Below are 16752 nucleotides of genomic sequence, written 5' to 3'. Positions count from 1 at the left end.
ATATACATATTATTACTCTTTTAATTAAATAAGCCGTGATGACAAATGAAAAATAAAGATATCAGCTAGCCTATTCACTATTTTGGTCTTTATTATCAACCTATTAAAATAAACAACAAATTAATTGACAGTAACCACCACCAGTAAGCACCGGATGACATTTGTAATTTGTATCATAGTAGTAAATTAGCCGTGATAGCCCAGTGGATATGGCTCTGCCTCCGATTCAGGTCCAGGCCATGCATCTCCAACTTTTCAGTTGTGTGCATTTTAAGAAATTAAATATCACGTGTCTCAAACGGTGAAGGAAAAACATCGTGAGGAAACCTATTACACTAGAGAATTTTCTTAATTCTCTGCGTTTGAATTCTGCCAATCCGCATTGGGCCAGCGTGGTGGACTATTGGCCTAACCCTTCTAATTCTGAGAGGAGACCCTAGCTCAGCAGTGATCCAAATATGGGTTGATAATGATGAGGTATGTAGATGAAAGACATTTTGTCAATTAATTTGGTTTTTTTAATAGGTTATAAAGACCAAAATATGAAATAGGTTAGCTGTGCTGCTTTATATTATAAGTTAAATCAATTTAATCGACGATGACGATTGTAGTGTTTGCACACACTCTCTGGGTGATCGATTGATCACTCGGGTTATCACATCCAGTAGGTTGAACACTGTATCTACTTAGTACCTCGTGGTACGTACTGCTGTAGCACAAGGAACATATTTACTCAGGAGAAGAATACCAACCTCATACAAAAAAAGCGGCACTAAAATTACCGCCATCTGTGGAATGCCCCCATTGAAACAATTTGCCAACGCGGGAAATTCAAAGCTAATATATTGTTTTTAAATTTTCACAGTTCAGCTTTTGTAGACGGAATAGCTTTAAAATAAATATTTTTAAAAACCATTTCGATTAATTAATTAATTTAAACAGATATTTATAAACTCTGTCGATTAATTAATTAATTTAAACAGATTTTTAAAAATATTTATTTTAAAACCACTCCGTCCCCAAAAGCTGAACTGTGAAAATATTAAAAACAATATAATAGCACAATATTTTAGTAACAAGTAATTGTATATAATAAATTAAACAATAGAAAGAATAACAGTTTCAAGTTGAAATGTCTTTATTATCAAACAAAAAATCTTATGCACTTAATCAATAACCAAGTAAACATCAGCACCTAAAATGTAATCTACATATATTCATTTTGCTTCTAAAACTAAATTTTAGTAAGTAAGTAAAATGAAAACCAAAATAAAAATATATCTATGCATCAATTGGGTGACTTCACTGATATATTTGGGAAAATCAAGTCAATTATAACTTAACCAATTCATACATAAAAATATAGATTGTCGGGATATTTGTACATATGATAAACTATGCAAACGTCACGCAGTTTCACCAGCGTAGTTCTCGTTCCCGTGGGAATACAGAGATAACAATTATGGCCTAATCCATGATTATAATGCTGTAAAAAAATTTTAAATCAGCAAAGTAGTTTCAGAGCCTATTCAATGCAAACAAACAAATAATCAAATTCTTCCTCTTTCTAATTAGTATAAATTTCATAAACAATAAAATTATTAGAATTTGGCTAATGAAAGTAGAAACTGAAATCACCCGCCAAATTTTAAAAAATCGGAGTAAATTCTCAAAATTATAGTGCAAATATTGGAATAACTGAGTTTAACACTTATAGTATAGGTAATAATGTATTCACAAATAAAAACTAATTTAAGTAAATTATGAAAACGCATGTTTTTTTACTTTGTTTATATGATTTTTAAATTTGGCGGGCAATTTCAGTCTCTACTTTCACTAGCCGAACTTTACAACCTAATGCGATAAAAAATCATAATATTACTTTTAGGCGAATCAATAGAGCATTTACCCTCTACTTCCTCAGAAACAGCTCTGATTTTGATGATTTTTTTTGTTCAGTTTGTTTCTTCATATTATTTGAAATCAGAAACCTTTTGGAGTGAGGATGGAACGATTTATACTATTTAACAATAGTTATGCTATTTATATAATAAATAATTAAAAAACAAACACTACCGACTTCAAAAACACAAAGTTATGCAGTAAACTAATAAGCTGAAGAAAACATTATAATATTTTATATCTACTGATTACTTTGAAGCCGGTGCCAATTGTACAATTAATGGGTAGGTTAATCAATCGTACAGTTTTTTTCCACCTTAAGGATTCGAATTGTTTTCCGAAATTTATATGGGACCTACTTCGAAATAAACCGTTTACAAAAAGTAAAGAATTTTCAAAATCGGTCCACTCAGTAAAAAGTTACGCATAGTTTAACATTACAATAAATGGAAAAACAATTAATCATCTTCTATTTTCCTACTATTAGGTTTGAAATTGTTTTCCAACATTTTATGAGACTTTTAGGAATATACCCTTTCTATCAAAAAAAGAATAATCAAAATAGAACCACCCAATAAAAAGTTATGCTTGGTTTTACATTAAAATGAATGAGAAAACAACCAATCGCACATTTAGGATTGGAATTGTTTTTTAAAATTTATATGGGAGCTTTACAATCAAAATACCTTTACAATCTATAAATAATTTACGAAATCGGACCACTTCGTAATAAGTTACGCATAATTTTACAATACAATTAATGGGAAAATAACCAGTCATCTTCGTTTTTTTTAAATTTATAATGATTTGGGACCATTGTCGGAATATACCCTTTCTATTTAAAACAAAGTTATTCAAATCGGAATTCCAAGACATGCTTGGTTTTAAACTAAAACAATCAAGAATGATCAATCAAAAGAATTATCAAAATCGGACTACTCATGTTAACAGTTATTCTTGGTTTTACATTATTGATTGATGGGATGATTGATTGTTTAACCAAGTATAACTTTTTATTGAGTGGTCCGATTTTGATAATACTTTTTTATTATAAAGGGTTCATTCCGAAGATAGTCTTTTAAAGATATGAAAAAGCAATTCGAGCCCTATAGCTAGTAAACAATAGATAACTAATTGTCGGCCCATTAATTGGAACATTGGCACCGCCTTCAAAGTGATCAATAGATAGAAAATATTATAATATTTTCTTTCGTTTGTTAGTTTTCTGCATAAGTTTGTATTTTTGAAGTCGGTTGTATTTAAAAAAAAAATATGTATAAATAGCATAGATATTTTTTAACAATTTAAATAATTTCGTCCACCAAAACATTTCTGATTTTAAATAACATAAAAAACATGACTTTAAAAAAAATCATCAAAGTCGGAGCTGTTTCTGAGGACTTCCAGCATATGCTTTTTTTATTTATTATTTGATTCCATTATTTCTTTCATAAAAACGTGACATTTTTCATTATGAGAAGTACAGACATAAAGAGACGAATTTTAGTATTCCAAAGAATCATGGTGCAGGTGCCTGGTCCATTGATTATATTTGTTACATCAATTGTTGTGACCTGTAATAGAAAATTTCATTTAACATGACTTTTTAAAATGCACTGAAAATAAATATTTACATAATTATATATAATAAGAATTCCTATTCTCTTCAGGGACATTTGTGAGATACTACTAGATACACTTACAGTTTTTAAAAACAAAACTGTAAGTGTATCTAGGAAACATGTAGTTCATTGTTATTAAGCAGGTCAAAACTACCTTGTTGGTTCAGTAGCTAGCCCATGTGTTTTGGATCACGAGATCCTGGTTCTGTATTTAAGAGATACTGAGTTTTTGCTTCTGCTAACAAATTCTTAGTCTGGAGTTGGGAAGTTGGTGGTGTCACACCCCCGTGCCTCAGAGAGCATGTTAAGCCGTCGAACCCGGTCATTATCATTAACATTTCTGATAGTGATCATTAATCAATCTAATAATATCAACCTAAGCCGAATGAATAAAGCAAGTTACCTTGTGCTATTTTGCAAAAATGCCAGCAGCAACGTGGCTGCAGTAGTGTGGCTCGGGATGGGTACAGCTAGATCTTCATCTTTTATTTCTATCTCATGATATTTAACAATATATCTTCATTTTACAGCACCTGCAAAAATAAATCAGAAGTTATACATTTTACATAACTATTATTGCATGCACTGCACCTGCAAAAATAAATAAGAAGTATACATTTATGGGGTGTAAGGGGGAGGCTAGTACCAGTCAGCCTCTCCAACTGCCAACATCACCTGCACGTGGTGCACAGATTGACCGACGAGGCTCTGGCGACCGACTAATGGCGGTTTAACCATTCTGATTCAGCTAGACATCACAAGTACCACAGACCGGTGTCAGGCAGCAGTGATACCGGTGCGAGAAGTCTAGGCCTGCGAATGACCAACCCGCATGCCCAGCGTGGTCATTTATGGGCATTACCTTGCAATGTATAGTACAACACAACAAGATCCATGCAAGAGGCCTATGTCCAGCAGTGGACGTCTATCGGCTGATAAGGTATACATTTTACATAATTATTATTGTTATCAGTTAAGAGGATAATCCCAGAGGATGTTGCTATTTCGTGATCTAAACCAGACATTTTCCTTTAGCATAGTACTTGTAGTGCTTACTGTCCCGTGGGAGACTAACATTCCAAAGGACCACAGTATAAAACTGAATAAATGTTATGACCTAACAAATGAACTAACTAAAATGGCTATATGGTTAGTCTGTACGCCGTAGAGAGGTGCGAGAGGATTACCAGCAAAATCTCTCTATAATTTGCTTTGAGACCTTGGTCTCTCTAGAAGTGCAGATTTGGGTTACCAAATTTGGCAGACCTTACTACGCAGGGAGAACAACACGAGCAGAGAAGGGGAGTGTTAATCAATTGTCAAGGAATTCTTTAACCTTACGTCCATTGATCACAAGTCCAAGCTCTGCTCAGCGTTTTTCTCTCTGCCACGTGATGGACACCCACATGGTGAATCCATGAGTTGGTAAGATATTCGTCTCAAAAAAATCATGTTGTACACTAAAATAATTTCATTCATTCATTCATAAAATAATTTAGTTGAGTAGGGTGAGGCAAGCAACAATGACCGCGTAAAATACAGTTTTTCACAAATCTCCCTTGATTTTTTCAGGAATAAAAGTTAATTTTAGTGAAATTTATCAATAGTTTTTTCAAGTGATTATAATTATATACACAATACTAAAATGCAAACAAGGTCTTTTAAATTTTTTGTCTGTCTGTGTTTCTGTTTCTCTGGGATAATCTTTGGAACGGCTGAACCGATTTTAATTGGACTTTCATTGGAAGATAGAGGAAGTTATTGAGCAATATTTAGGTTACTTTTTATCCCAGAAACATGGTTCCCGCTGGATGTTCAAAAACTGAACATCACACGGTTGAAATCGCGGGCGTCCGCTAGTATTATAATATTGGTTAGCCAATGTGGTTTTGGATAACGAGGTCGTGGCTTCGAATCCTGGGTCAGGCTATCAGATACTGAGTTTTTCTTTCTTCCAAGAAATTTACAGTTCTCAGCCTGGAGTTGGTAAGTTGTTTGTATTACACTCCCGCGCCTCGTCCAGGTCATTATCATTAACATCTGATAGTGATCCACAATGAATTTCACTTTATCTCCCTTAGCTCACCAACCTTTATTGTAGCAGTGTGGTGGGTCTAAGCTCCCTAACCCCTTTTCTATAAGGTCTGGCTCTGTTAAACTTGTGTCGTTAAAATAGGCTGATAATGATGATGAAGCAGGTTACCTTGTGCTATTTTGCAAACATGCCAGCAGCAACTGTGTGGCTCAGCACTGACTGGCACAGCTAGACCTTCATCTTCTATTTTGCTACACCTGAAAAATTAAACATAAAGAATAAATTTTATGTATTTTCACCAGTTAAAAACAAATGAAAACTAAAATAATTTTATTAAGTGAAAAATGTGAAGAATAGATTATGAAAAAAAAAACATAGACTCGAATTGAGAACCTCCTTCTTTTTTTGAAGTAGGTTAAAAATGTGAAAAAAAATTCAGTTAAATTCTCATCTTGGAGTTGGGAAGCCTTTAATCCCGATTATTATCATTAGCATCAGATAGTGGTTATTAATAAATTGAACATTATCACCCTAAGCCCTCCAACAGCATTGGAGCAGTGTGGTGGGTCTCAGCTCCATAATCACTTTTCTATAAGGCCTGGCCCTGTAATGCCGTAAAAATAGGTTGATAATAACGATGAAGCAGGTTACCTTGTGCTATTTTGCAAACATGCCAGCAGCAACTGTGTGGCTCAGCACTGACTGGCACAGCTAGACCTTCATCTTCTATTTTGCTACACCTGAAAAATTCAACATAAAGAATAAATTTTATGTATTTTCACCAGTTAAAAACAAATGAAAACTAAAATAATTTTATTAAGTGAAAAATGTGAAGAATAGATTATGAAAAAAAAACATAGACTCGAATTGAGAACCTCCTTCTTTTTTTGAAGTAGGTTAAAAATGTGAAAAAAAATTCAGTTAAATTCTCATCTTGGAGTTGGGAAGCCTTTAATCCCGATTATTATCATTAGCATCAGATAGTGGTTATTAATAAATTGAACATTATCACCCTAAGCCCTCCAACAGCATTGGAGCAGTGTGGTGGGTCTCAGCTCCATAATCACTTTTCTATAAGGCCTGGCCCTGTAATGCCGTAAAAATAGGTTGATAATAACGATGAAGCAGGTTACCTTGTGCTATTTTGCAAACATGCCAGCAGCAACTGTGTGGCTCAGCACTGACTGGCACAGCTAGACCTTCATCTTCTATTTTGCTACACCTGAAAAATTCAACATAAAGAATAAATTTTATGTATTTTCACCAGTTAAAAACAAATGAAAACTAAAATAATTTTATTAAGTGAAAAATGTGAAGAATAGATTATGAAAAAAAAACATAGACTCGAATTGAGAACCTCCTTCTTTTTTTGAAGTAGGTTAAAAATGTGAAAAAAAATTCAGTTAAATTCTCATCTTGGAGTTGGGAAGCCTTTAATCCCGATTATTATCATTAGCATCAGATAGTGGTTATTAATAAATTGAACATTATCACCCTAAGCCCTCCAACAGCATTGGAGCAGTGTGGTGGGTCTCAGCTCCATAATCACTTTTCTATAAGGCCTGGCCCTGTAATGCCGTAAAAATAGGTTGATAATAACGATGAAGCAGGTTACCTTGTGCTATTTTGCAAACATGCCAGCAGCAACTGTGTGGCTCAGCACTGACTGGCACAGCTAGACCTTCATCTTCTATTTTGCTACACCTGAAAAATTCAACATAAAGAATAAATTTTATGTATTTTCACCAGTTAAAAACAAATGAAAACTAAAATAATTTTATTAAGTGAAAAATGTGAAGAATAGATTATGAAAAAAAAACATAGACTCGAATTGAGAACCTCCTTCTTTTTTTTGAAGTAGGTTAAAAATGTGAAAAAAAATTCAGTTAAATTCTCATCTTGGAGTTGGGAAGCCTTTAATCCCGATTATTATCATTAGCATCAGATAGTGGTTATTAATAAATTGAACATTATCACCCTAAGCCCTCCAACAGCATTGGAGCAGTGTGGTGGGTCTCAGCTCCATAATCACTTTTCTATAAGGCCTGGCCCTGTAATGCCGTTAAAATAGGTTGATAATAACGATGAAGCAGGTTACCTTGTGCTATTTTGCAAACATGCCAGCAGCAACTGTGTGGCTCAGCACCGACTGGCACAGCTAGACCTTCATCTTCTATTTTGCTACACCTGAAAAATTAAACATAAAGAATAAATTTTATGTATTTTCACCAGTTAAAAAACAAATGAAAACTAGAATAAAAACATAGAAGTCGGTTAAAATAATTCAGTTAAATTCTCATCTTGGAGTTTGGAAGCCTTCAATCCCGATTATTATCATTAGCATCAGATAGTGGTTATTAATTAATTGAACATTATCACCCTAAGCCCACCAACAGCACTGGAGCAGTGTGGTGGGTCTCAGCTCCATAATCACTTTTCTATAAGGCCTGGCCCTGTAATGCTGTTAAAATAGGTTGATAATAACGATGAAGCAGGTTACCTTGTGCTATTTTGCAAACATGCCAGCAGCAACTGTGTGGCTCAGCACTGACTGGCACAGCTAGACCTTCATCTTCTATTTTGCTACACCTGAAAATTTAAACATAAAGAATAAATTTTATGTATTTTCACCAGTTAAAAAACAAATAAAAACTAAAAGAATTTTATTAAGTGAAAAATGTGAAGAATAGATTATGAAAAAAAAACATAAGACTCGAATTGAGAACCTCCTTCTTTTTTTAAAATCGGTTAAAAATGTAAAAAAAAATTCAGTCAAATTCTCATCTTGGAGTTGGGAAGCCGATAGCAAAATTTCACATATTTTCACCAGGTTAAAAACAAACAAAAACTAAAAGAATTTTATTAAGTGAAAAATGTGAAGAATAAATTATGAAAAATGTAAAAAAAAATCAGTTAAATTCTCATCCTGAAGTTTTTCCCGAGCCTTTAATCCCGATTATTAACATTAGCATCAGATAGTGGTAATTAATTAATTGAACATTCACCCTAAGCCCACCAACAGCATTGGAGCAGTGTGGTGGGTCTCAGCTCCATACCTCCTCTACTATATGGAGACAATGATAAATGATGGATGTGTAGGATTAAAATAGCTTCTATGAAACATAACCTATTTTAACATACCTATTGCCTGGTTTCCATCTGTTAATGCTATATTTGCTAAGCATTGTGTGTTAATATTATTTTATTCTATTGTCTTCTTTTAAATTATCTTCTTGAAATTTTTTAGTCTGGCTTGCAAGTAATGCTAAATTTTGGGCTCATTTTTTGTGAGTTTGTTGGTACTGAACTTCTGCGAACATTGTTTATTTTTGAAAGCTTTGATTGCTTTTTGAGACATTGTGTAAATATTTTTTATATTAAAAACCGTCGTCATGCGGGTAAAATTCATGTGAAGAAGCAGGATTGCTGAAAGCATTAGGTATATATTTTAATTTTAATACATAATAAACTCTTTTTATTTATCTCTCTCTCTAACTACTTTATTGGTTCAGTGTAACTATCATGAAATTCTGAGTTTGAGTCCTGGGTTGGTCTATGAAATATTGAGCATTTCCTTCTTTCAAGAAACTCACAATAAAAATCTATACTGATATGTATTCAACCCATTTTTAAATTAAATGTCTTAAATGGTGAAGCATAACATTGTGAAGAAACCTGCATAACTGAGAATTTTCTTAATTGTCTAGGTGTGTGAAGTCTGCCAATCCGCATTGGGCCAGCATGGAGGACTAAGGCCTAACCCCTCTCGTCCTGAGAAGTGACTCGTGCTCAACAATGAGCCGAAAATGGGTTGTTAATCTATACTAATATTATAAAGAGGTAAAGTTTGTAAGTTTGTCACATTTTTTAAATGGGGTAATTTTCGGAACTACTGGTCCGATTTCAAAAATTCTTTCACCAGTAGAATGCTACATTATCGGGGAGTGCTATAGGCTATATTTTATATTAGCATGATATATATTCGCCGAGTTAACACAGTTTTTGTCATACAGGTCGGACCGAAAATCCTCTTAAGCAGACTTATTCGCATGCGCTGCCTTAACCATTGTGTAAAATTGAAATTAATGTATGGAGGCTTTATGTATCTTTAAAAGTTCTACAAAAAAGTCCGCGACACCATATATCTATCTTCTATATATTAGCAGATATAGTACCTTTTGTGTTTTGAAAATTATAAATTTTATATACTTAGGTTTGCGTCATTATTTATGCTACTTAACTTAAATCCTTATCAAAATAAATTATTTAATAATCACAAGGATATTATGGAGATAAGATTTGCCCTTTATAGTATGTTAATTAGTTTTGGAGATAATACAAAATTTCTCAAAGACGCAGAAAGTCCGCTACATGACGCCCCGCGCTTTCCATTACGTGGTTCCCGTTCCTGTGTGAATATGGGAATCAAACATAGCCTATGACACTCGCAAATAACGTAGCTTTCTATTGATAAAACAATGTTTCAAATCGGTCCAGTAGATCCAAAGATTATAATTTTAGCATAGAAGTCTCTATTTTCCTTTGTCATCGCACCACGCTCATATTTTCTATTTTTTGTCTGTCTGTTTGCCTTTTTTTTGACCGGGCATCACGCTGATACTACAGAATGAATTCAAACGATACTTAAGACGATTTGAGACCATAATACGTAGAAGGATAATAGGATACTTTTTGTCGTGAAAACAAAATCAGAATTGGGTGAAGTAGGGGTAGAAAGTTTGTACGGAAAGTCCTTAATTTTTTTAGTTACAAGGTATAAGTTATAAAACTTGCAAAATAGAATGTGAAATAGGGGTTGAAAGTTGACATCGATTTTTACGCGGACGAAGTCGCGGGCTTCCGCTAGTATGTATTATAAAGAGGTAAAGTTGGTGGTGTTCTAGCAGGTAAACTCTGGATCCAATTTTGAAAATTCTTTTACCACTAGAAAGCCACGTTATTTCTGAGTATCATAGGCTATATTTTATCCGCGTATTCTCAAACTGCAGAAAGTTGGTTAATATTTATAATAACACATTACACACATCACTAACTAGTCTCAAAGTAAGCTTAGCTTGTGTTATGGGTAGTAAAAGCTCAACTGAATGAGGAATGTTCATAAATAAATTATATATACTTAATATTCTTTATAAACTCCAAGCCCACCAACCGATACTGATGAATGAAGGATTAGTAGGATTAAGTAGCATCTACAGGGTGCTCGGGAGTATTTCCCATAACTCTAGGGTAGCTCCAAGTTCTATAAGGAAAATTAATTTAAAATGTCTAAGGAACATGTGTATTAAAAAACTTTAATAAAAACAAGTCAACCGACTTCAAAAACATACTTACTAAACTAAAAAACGAAAAATAACATTATACTAAGTTCTATATATCATATTATGTTCTAACTGATGATCAGTTTGAAGGTGGTGCTAGCCCAATGATGTATTAATTCAAGCCATGTAAGAATATCATAAATATTTAGGTTGTTCAGACAGTGTTATTTCATGTAGTTCTTTCAGTAACAGCTTAAATTAAAACAACACCGGTTTAGCACAGCCTTCAAACTGATCATCAGTTAGAACATAATATGATATGAACTTAGTATAATATTATTTTTCGCTTTTTAGTTTAGCCAGTATGTTTTATGTTTTTGAAGTTGGTTGAATTTCTTTAATTAAAAATTTTTATTTTTCCATTTTTAGTGAAATCATCCTAGATATTGATCTAGCGCCAAAGGTATGTTGCTATGAGTCGTGATAAAACATTGTATTTGATTGCCTCTGACTTAGAATCAAACTAATTACTACTGTGAACCATCGAGAAGTTCCCTTAACCGTCCTTCGTCTTCATTACCAGACCCCTAATACAGTCACAACCCATCTAGTTGGAAAGTTCTCATCAATACAAATTTATCAACACATGGTAGCTACTGTGAACCGTTGAGGAGTTCTCTTAACCGTCCTACGTCTTCATCACCAGACCCCTAATACAGTCACAACCCATCTAGGTGGAAAGTTCTCCTCAATATAAACTAGTAGCTAAGGTAACTCCTATAAGTGGACTTGTCAACACCTTGAATTTATGAGAAATAGTCCCGAGCACCCTGTATAAAATGTAACTTAACTATGCCTAGTTTGTTTCAGCTGATGCTATATTTATGAACAGCACCAATACATATAAATAAAATTTAAGTGTATTCTGTGATTTCAAAATAACTGTGTTTTCTCAAGTGCCTATATACAATACTGACATACAGTCATACTTCTTTAAAATGTTCATCTGTCTGTTTGTTTGAGCTAATCTCTGGAACAGCAGGGTCATTTTAATGGGACTTTTACTGGAAGATAGAGAAGATTATTGATCAACATCTACTTAATATTTTGGCCATTACTTGTTATTTAACATGGGCGTACACCCACAACCACATAGACACTGAAATACATCCATGCTCATCACACTAATATGATGAGTTCAATTGCCACAACTGGCTGTGGCGTGTAGATGCAAAGAGCAATGATGCTATCTACTGCATCACTGGAGAGCTGTTGCTGGTGTTATATCCCTATATCTCAGAGAGTATGATATGCAATATATCCCAGTCATTATCATTAACACCTGATAGTGATCCTTTTATAATTTAACTTTATTACCCCAAGCCTATCAACCCACATTGGAGCAGTGTGCATTTTACAGTAGGTGTTTAACTTACCTTCTTATTCTCTCTCTCTCTTGTTCTTACAGGCAAAATCTCGTCTTTTTTAAAAATGTAGATGACAAACCATTCATAGTTCAATGTAAAATTTATTCTAAAAGTCCAATAGTCTAATCATTGATTATCTGGACATTACTGAAATTAAGAGAGTGAGTAAATTTAATTAAAAATACATAAACATACTACGCATGAAGAGACAGATAAATATCTTAACATTCCGTGCAGGTGCCAGGTCCATCGCCTGGTAGAGAGAAATACACCGAGCAGAGTCCTGGAGTTGTGACTATAGGATGTAGGGTTAAGGAATTCCTTGACAATTGATTAAACTCCCCTACTTGTGTTGTTCTCCCTGCTTAGCCAAATTTGGTAAGATCCTACTAAGAGCAGCTTTGGATACTTATACTTCTTTCTCTCTTTCTTCTACATAGAAGTTGCTGCAGTCCTAAAGATGCCAAGGTCTTTAAACAAGTTATAGAAAGATTTTGTTGGTAATCCTCTCGCAACTACTTCTACGGCAGACAGACTAACCACATAGCCATTTTTACTTAGTTCATTTGTTATTATTATTTATTACAAAACCTTGACAAGAACCAGGTGAGAAATATAACTAAAATGTCCGGAGGCAATCTGATGATAGAACAGAAACACAGATGAGGGAATTCCTCAACTGTTCACAGAAGCTACATTGTCAAAAAGAAAAAAAAAATAAAATGTGCAAAGCTTAGGTCTTATAGCTAAAAGCTATTTCTTTCAAACAACCTTCAATGAAAAATGTATCTTATTATTGGCAAAAGCTTTTATAGATCAAGGCAAGAAAAATATTGCCGAAATGGCCTCCGTAGCACAGTGGATTAACTACGCAAAAGTCCTGGGTTCTATCCCCGGCTGGGCCAATTGAAGTTTTCTTTCTGGTCTATGTCTGGCTGGCTAGTTAATACCCTACTGGCAAGCGATTTAGTGTTCCGGTGAGATATTATGTAGAAACAGAAATGTGTGTGGATTTTCATCCTTTGCCTAACTAGTTATCTCGCTTCCATCTTAGATTGCATCATCACTTATCATCTTATTCTATAATTATGTCAAAGAACAGATTTTTGTACAAAGTAAACTAACATACTCTTCATTAGTCTGCCTAGAGCCTAACATAATTATAAAAACTTGTAATTGTAGTTTCAAATTAACAAATTGTTCTGGTTCATCATTACATAATTATAAACTACTTATTATAGATTCAAAAATTAAACTCAAATTTTACTCTACCTGCCTTTAGTACATATACCTGTGGTTTAATATTGAACTGGTAACAGATACTTTCAAATTAGTTCATGGAATTTGCTTTTCTCAGATGTTTATTTTCATTATCATTTCATAATTAACCTTATGTTGCTCCAGATTAAGCTACCTGTGATAACCAAATGAAAATCTGTTCAGTAGGTCCAGAGAAGTAAACATTCAGACAGCTGCAGGTCAGACAGTTATTTGGGGTGCATTGCATCTACAAACATTACCATAATGTGTAAACCCAGCATAGTTGTATAATTGAGCACGAGTTTCATAAGAATTAGTAGGATTTTAATAATTCCCATATCTTGAGAAGACTACTAAGAAACCTAATTAACTAACTAATGTAATCATTATCTGATCAATAGCTATTATTAAAGTATTTTATTATTAGCTAAAACTTAAAGTAGGTACATACCGGAGACTAAATTTGTAGAATCAAATTTCTGTAATCTCTGTAGGGTCTTCTCTGGATCATCGGCAGGCGAAGAACCACACTCAAAGCATTTTCTTTTGTTCTTCTTCATAGTTATAGAGACACTTGAACTAACAAAGTCTTATTTTTAACATAATGAAAAACCACAACACTCAGATGAAACGTAAAAGACTTATAGATCTTCCCAACATCAAGAATGCCGAGGATATTACACAGCAGGTTGCTTAAATCCAATCCATGAAGAGGTCTTCATAAATATTAACAGGCCGTGGCAAACATTTATTTTATTATTCGTGAATTCGTGTTTTATTTGGTGAAATGACGCCATTTTCATTTTATAACATATTTATTTTTTATTAAGTAATTGGGGTTGCCACACTTCGTTTAGAAAATCTTACCCATACGTTACTAAAACAATATTCAACGAGAGTGTCTCTCTATATTTTTGTAGAAGAAAAGTATTTATTCAGTTATTAAAGTCATATTTAAATCTAAAAATGTATTAGATTTATCAAAATATTATGTCAGGCGTGAGCTACTAACGATAATAATATTGCTACAACTACCAGACGGTAGAACCGTATGGATGATGACACCACAGGTCTAGCCCCCGTAGGTATAACCAAACTTTGTTCGAGAGTTGACCCGGCCTGCTGTAGCACCAAAGTGCAACTAACTCCTCTCTTGACCGAGGCTTGTATTTATAGACTCATCTATTGACAGTCTAGGCTGTTGACATATACTACAACGATGATTTGGCCGAAAGTTAAGTGCGCTTTTAGCCTTCCGATAAAAGCGTTAATGGTCGAAGGTTACCCATATACTTACACGCATATAATTGTAATGGCAAACCGTTCAGATTGGTCAGTTGTTTTGATGATGTAATCGTTATGCCCTCACGAGGAAGTGCCTTTGTTTGTGTTGTCTATGACTCATGTTTTTGGTAAGGTTAAATGTTTTTTAATATACACGACCATGTAATGTACTGTGCTGTTTGGTGTGGTCATTATGAGTGTTTATTTTGTTTTAGGGTTCCGAACGTACGTGGTACAAAAAGGGAACACTTATGATATCGCTCGCGCATATTTTAATGACTGTCTGTTTTCTCAGAATCTACTGAACCAATTTAGTTGAAAAACACATATCAATTTCTGTGACTGCATGTGACGTGAATATGTGGAATCTGAATATGGGGGGCACTTATGGGAGGCAACATGAAAAGTTGAAAAAAAACTTTAGCAAACTGCATCGTGTGAAACGAAAGCGCGTGATAAGAGCATATTAAATGTATTTTTTTTAAATAGACGAAAATTTACCATTTCCCTTAAATGAAAAACTATTGAATCAAAAATTTAAAAAAATAATACAAATCTTAGCTTTTTACTTAATTATTTTTTGATCGTCATCAAACGAACGAGCGCGTTAAGAGAATCCCAAATATATTTATTTTGTAATTTTGAAAATTTCGTTGCGTTTCGACCGCAAACGGCTCAAATACAATTTAGAAATTGTAGCTTTACAAATTTAATAAGTACTAAAAGTTCCAAGTTTTCATCTATCAGTCCCCTTTTTTTTAATCGAATCCATGATTAATCTTTTGCGGATAGCGAAAGTTCTACTGTTAATAACTGTAATTGCATCTTCGAATGCCGACTGTCCAATGAATGCTGTTGCTAATAGAATTAATCTAGCCGACTAGGCCTCTACCTATTAGTATGACGGTATTGGACCACCCATGTACTAAGGGAGACGAGCAATCAAATGATACATCTTGCTATCCAAGTTCCAAGTTATCCTTGATAGACGTTAGATTGACATCATCATTATCAACCCATACTTGGCTCACTGAGTCTCCTCTCAGAATGAGAGAGGTTAAGCTAAGTTCACCATGCTGGCCCAATGCGGATTGAAGAATTAAGAAAATTCTCATGTATGAAGTTTCCCTCACTTTGTTTTTCGTTCAGCGTTTGAGATACAATGACCTGTGATGATTAAAACCTACTCCCCCTTAATCGAAAGCTACAAACGACGACAAAGACGAGAGCAACGAAATTACTCCTTTTTGCACATATTTTGTGTAAATTTTCAGTAGGCCTGTTTAGTTGGTCCCTTGTTTAGATTGAAAAGTTTGGTTTCAAGGTTAAATAAAGATGACTGGATTATAATTATGGTCTCTGATGAATTACACTATCGATAATAATTAATATATCTATTATCGATAGTGTAATTTCGATATCACAGTACCATCAGAAATGACTTGTATTTTGAAAAATCCAATTTTCTGATACCCTTATGACCTTGGATAAACTAATATGTTTAACAGCTTGTTTAAATATTGATGTTTATACTAAATTAATATATCTATTATCGATAGTGTAATTTCGATTTCACAGTACCATCAGAAATGACTTGTATTTTGAAAAATCCAATTTTCTGATACTCTTATGACCTTGGATAAACTAATATGTTTAACAGCTTGTTTAAATATTAATGTTTATACTAAATAAACATAATTTGATAAAATTGGCACGAATGGGTGGGTAGGTAGCTACGCATGATTAAAAACAAGGAAAATAACTGACGTGTAGTTTATTTTTAGAAGTTGACGGTAAGTTAGTCAAGGCAAAGTTTTTTTTTATAATAATAGATAATCGCATCTATAGAAAATTCTATATACTATATAACTACTAAAATTCACAGATTAGGTAGCTATTACGACATAATGGAACGCACCACCTACGCAATACAACTTTGCAAA

At 33.7% G+C, this 16752-nt stretch overlaps 1 protein-coding gene and 1 long non-coding RNA gene across 3 annotated transcripts in view; one reads left to right on the top strand and one right to left on the bottom strand.

Annotated features, from left to right (window-relative positions):
• LOC112044040 (ankyrin-1) overlaps nucleotides 1-16752 on the top strand; it is a 228559-nt gene that overhangs the window by 144324 nt on the left and 67483 nt on the right. The window lies entirely within an intron of this gene.
• LOC128199489 (uncharacterized) lies at nucleotides 1115-15258 on the bottom strand. 2 transcript variants are annotated; one of them, XR_008252124.1, is made up of 7 exons: nucleotides 13977-15258; nucleotides 12275-12412; nucleotides 8701-8985; nucleotides 8060-8148; nucleotides 7658-7746; nucleotides 3928-4057; nucleotides 1115-3476 (listed from the first exon to the last, which is right to left on the bottom strand). It is a non-coding gene; the product is annotated as an uncharacterized LOC128199489 (long non-coding RNA). The 2 variants fall into 2 exon arrangements; XR_008252123.1 differs by having other exon boundaries at nucleotides 8701-12412; nucleotides 13977-15248.

This window comes from Bicyclus anynana, chromosome 25 (genome assembly GCF_947172395.1).
Source record: "Bicyclus anynana chromosome 25, ilBicAnyn1.1, whole genome shotgun sequence".
Classification (NCBI taxonomy): domain Eukaryota; kingdom Metazoa; phylum Arthropoda; class Insecta; order Lepidoptera; family Nymphalidae; genus Bicyclus; species Bicyclus anynana.
The sequence above is the reverse complement of the archived record's forward strand: the minus strand, read 5'-3'. Positions and strand labels throughout refer to the sequence as shown.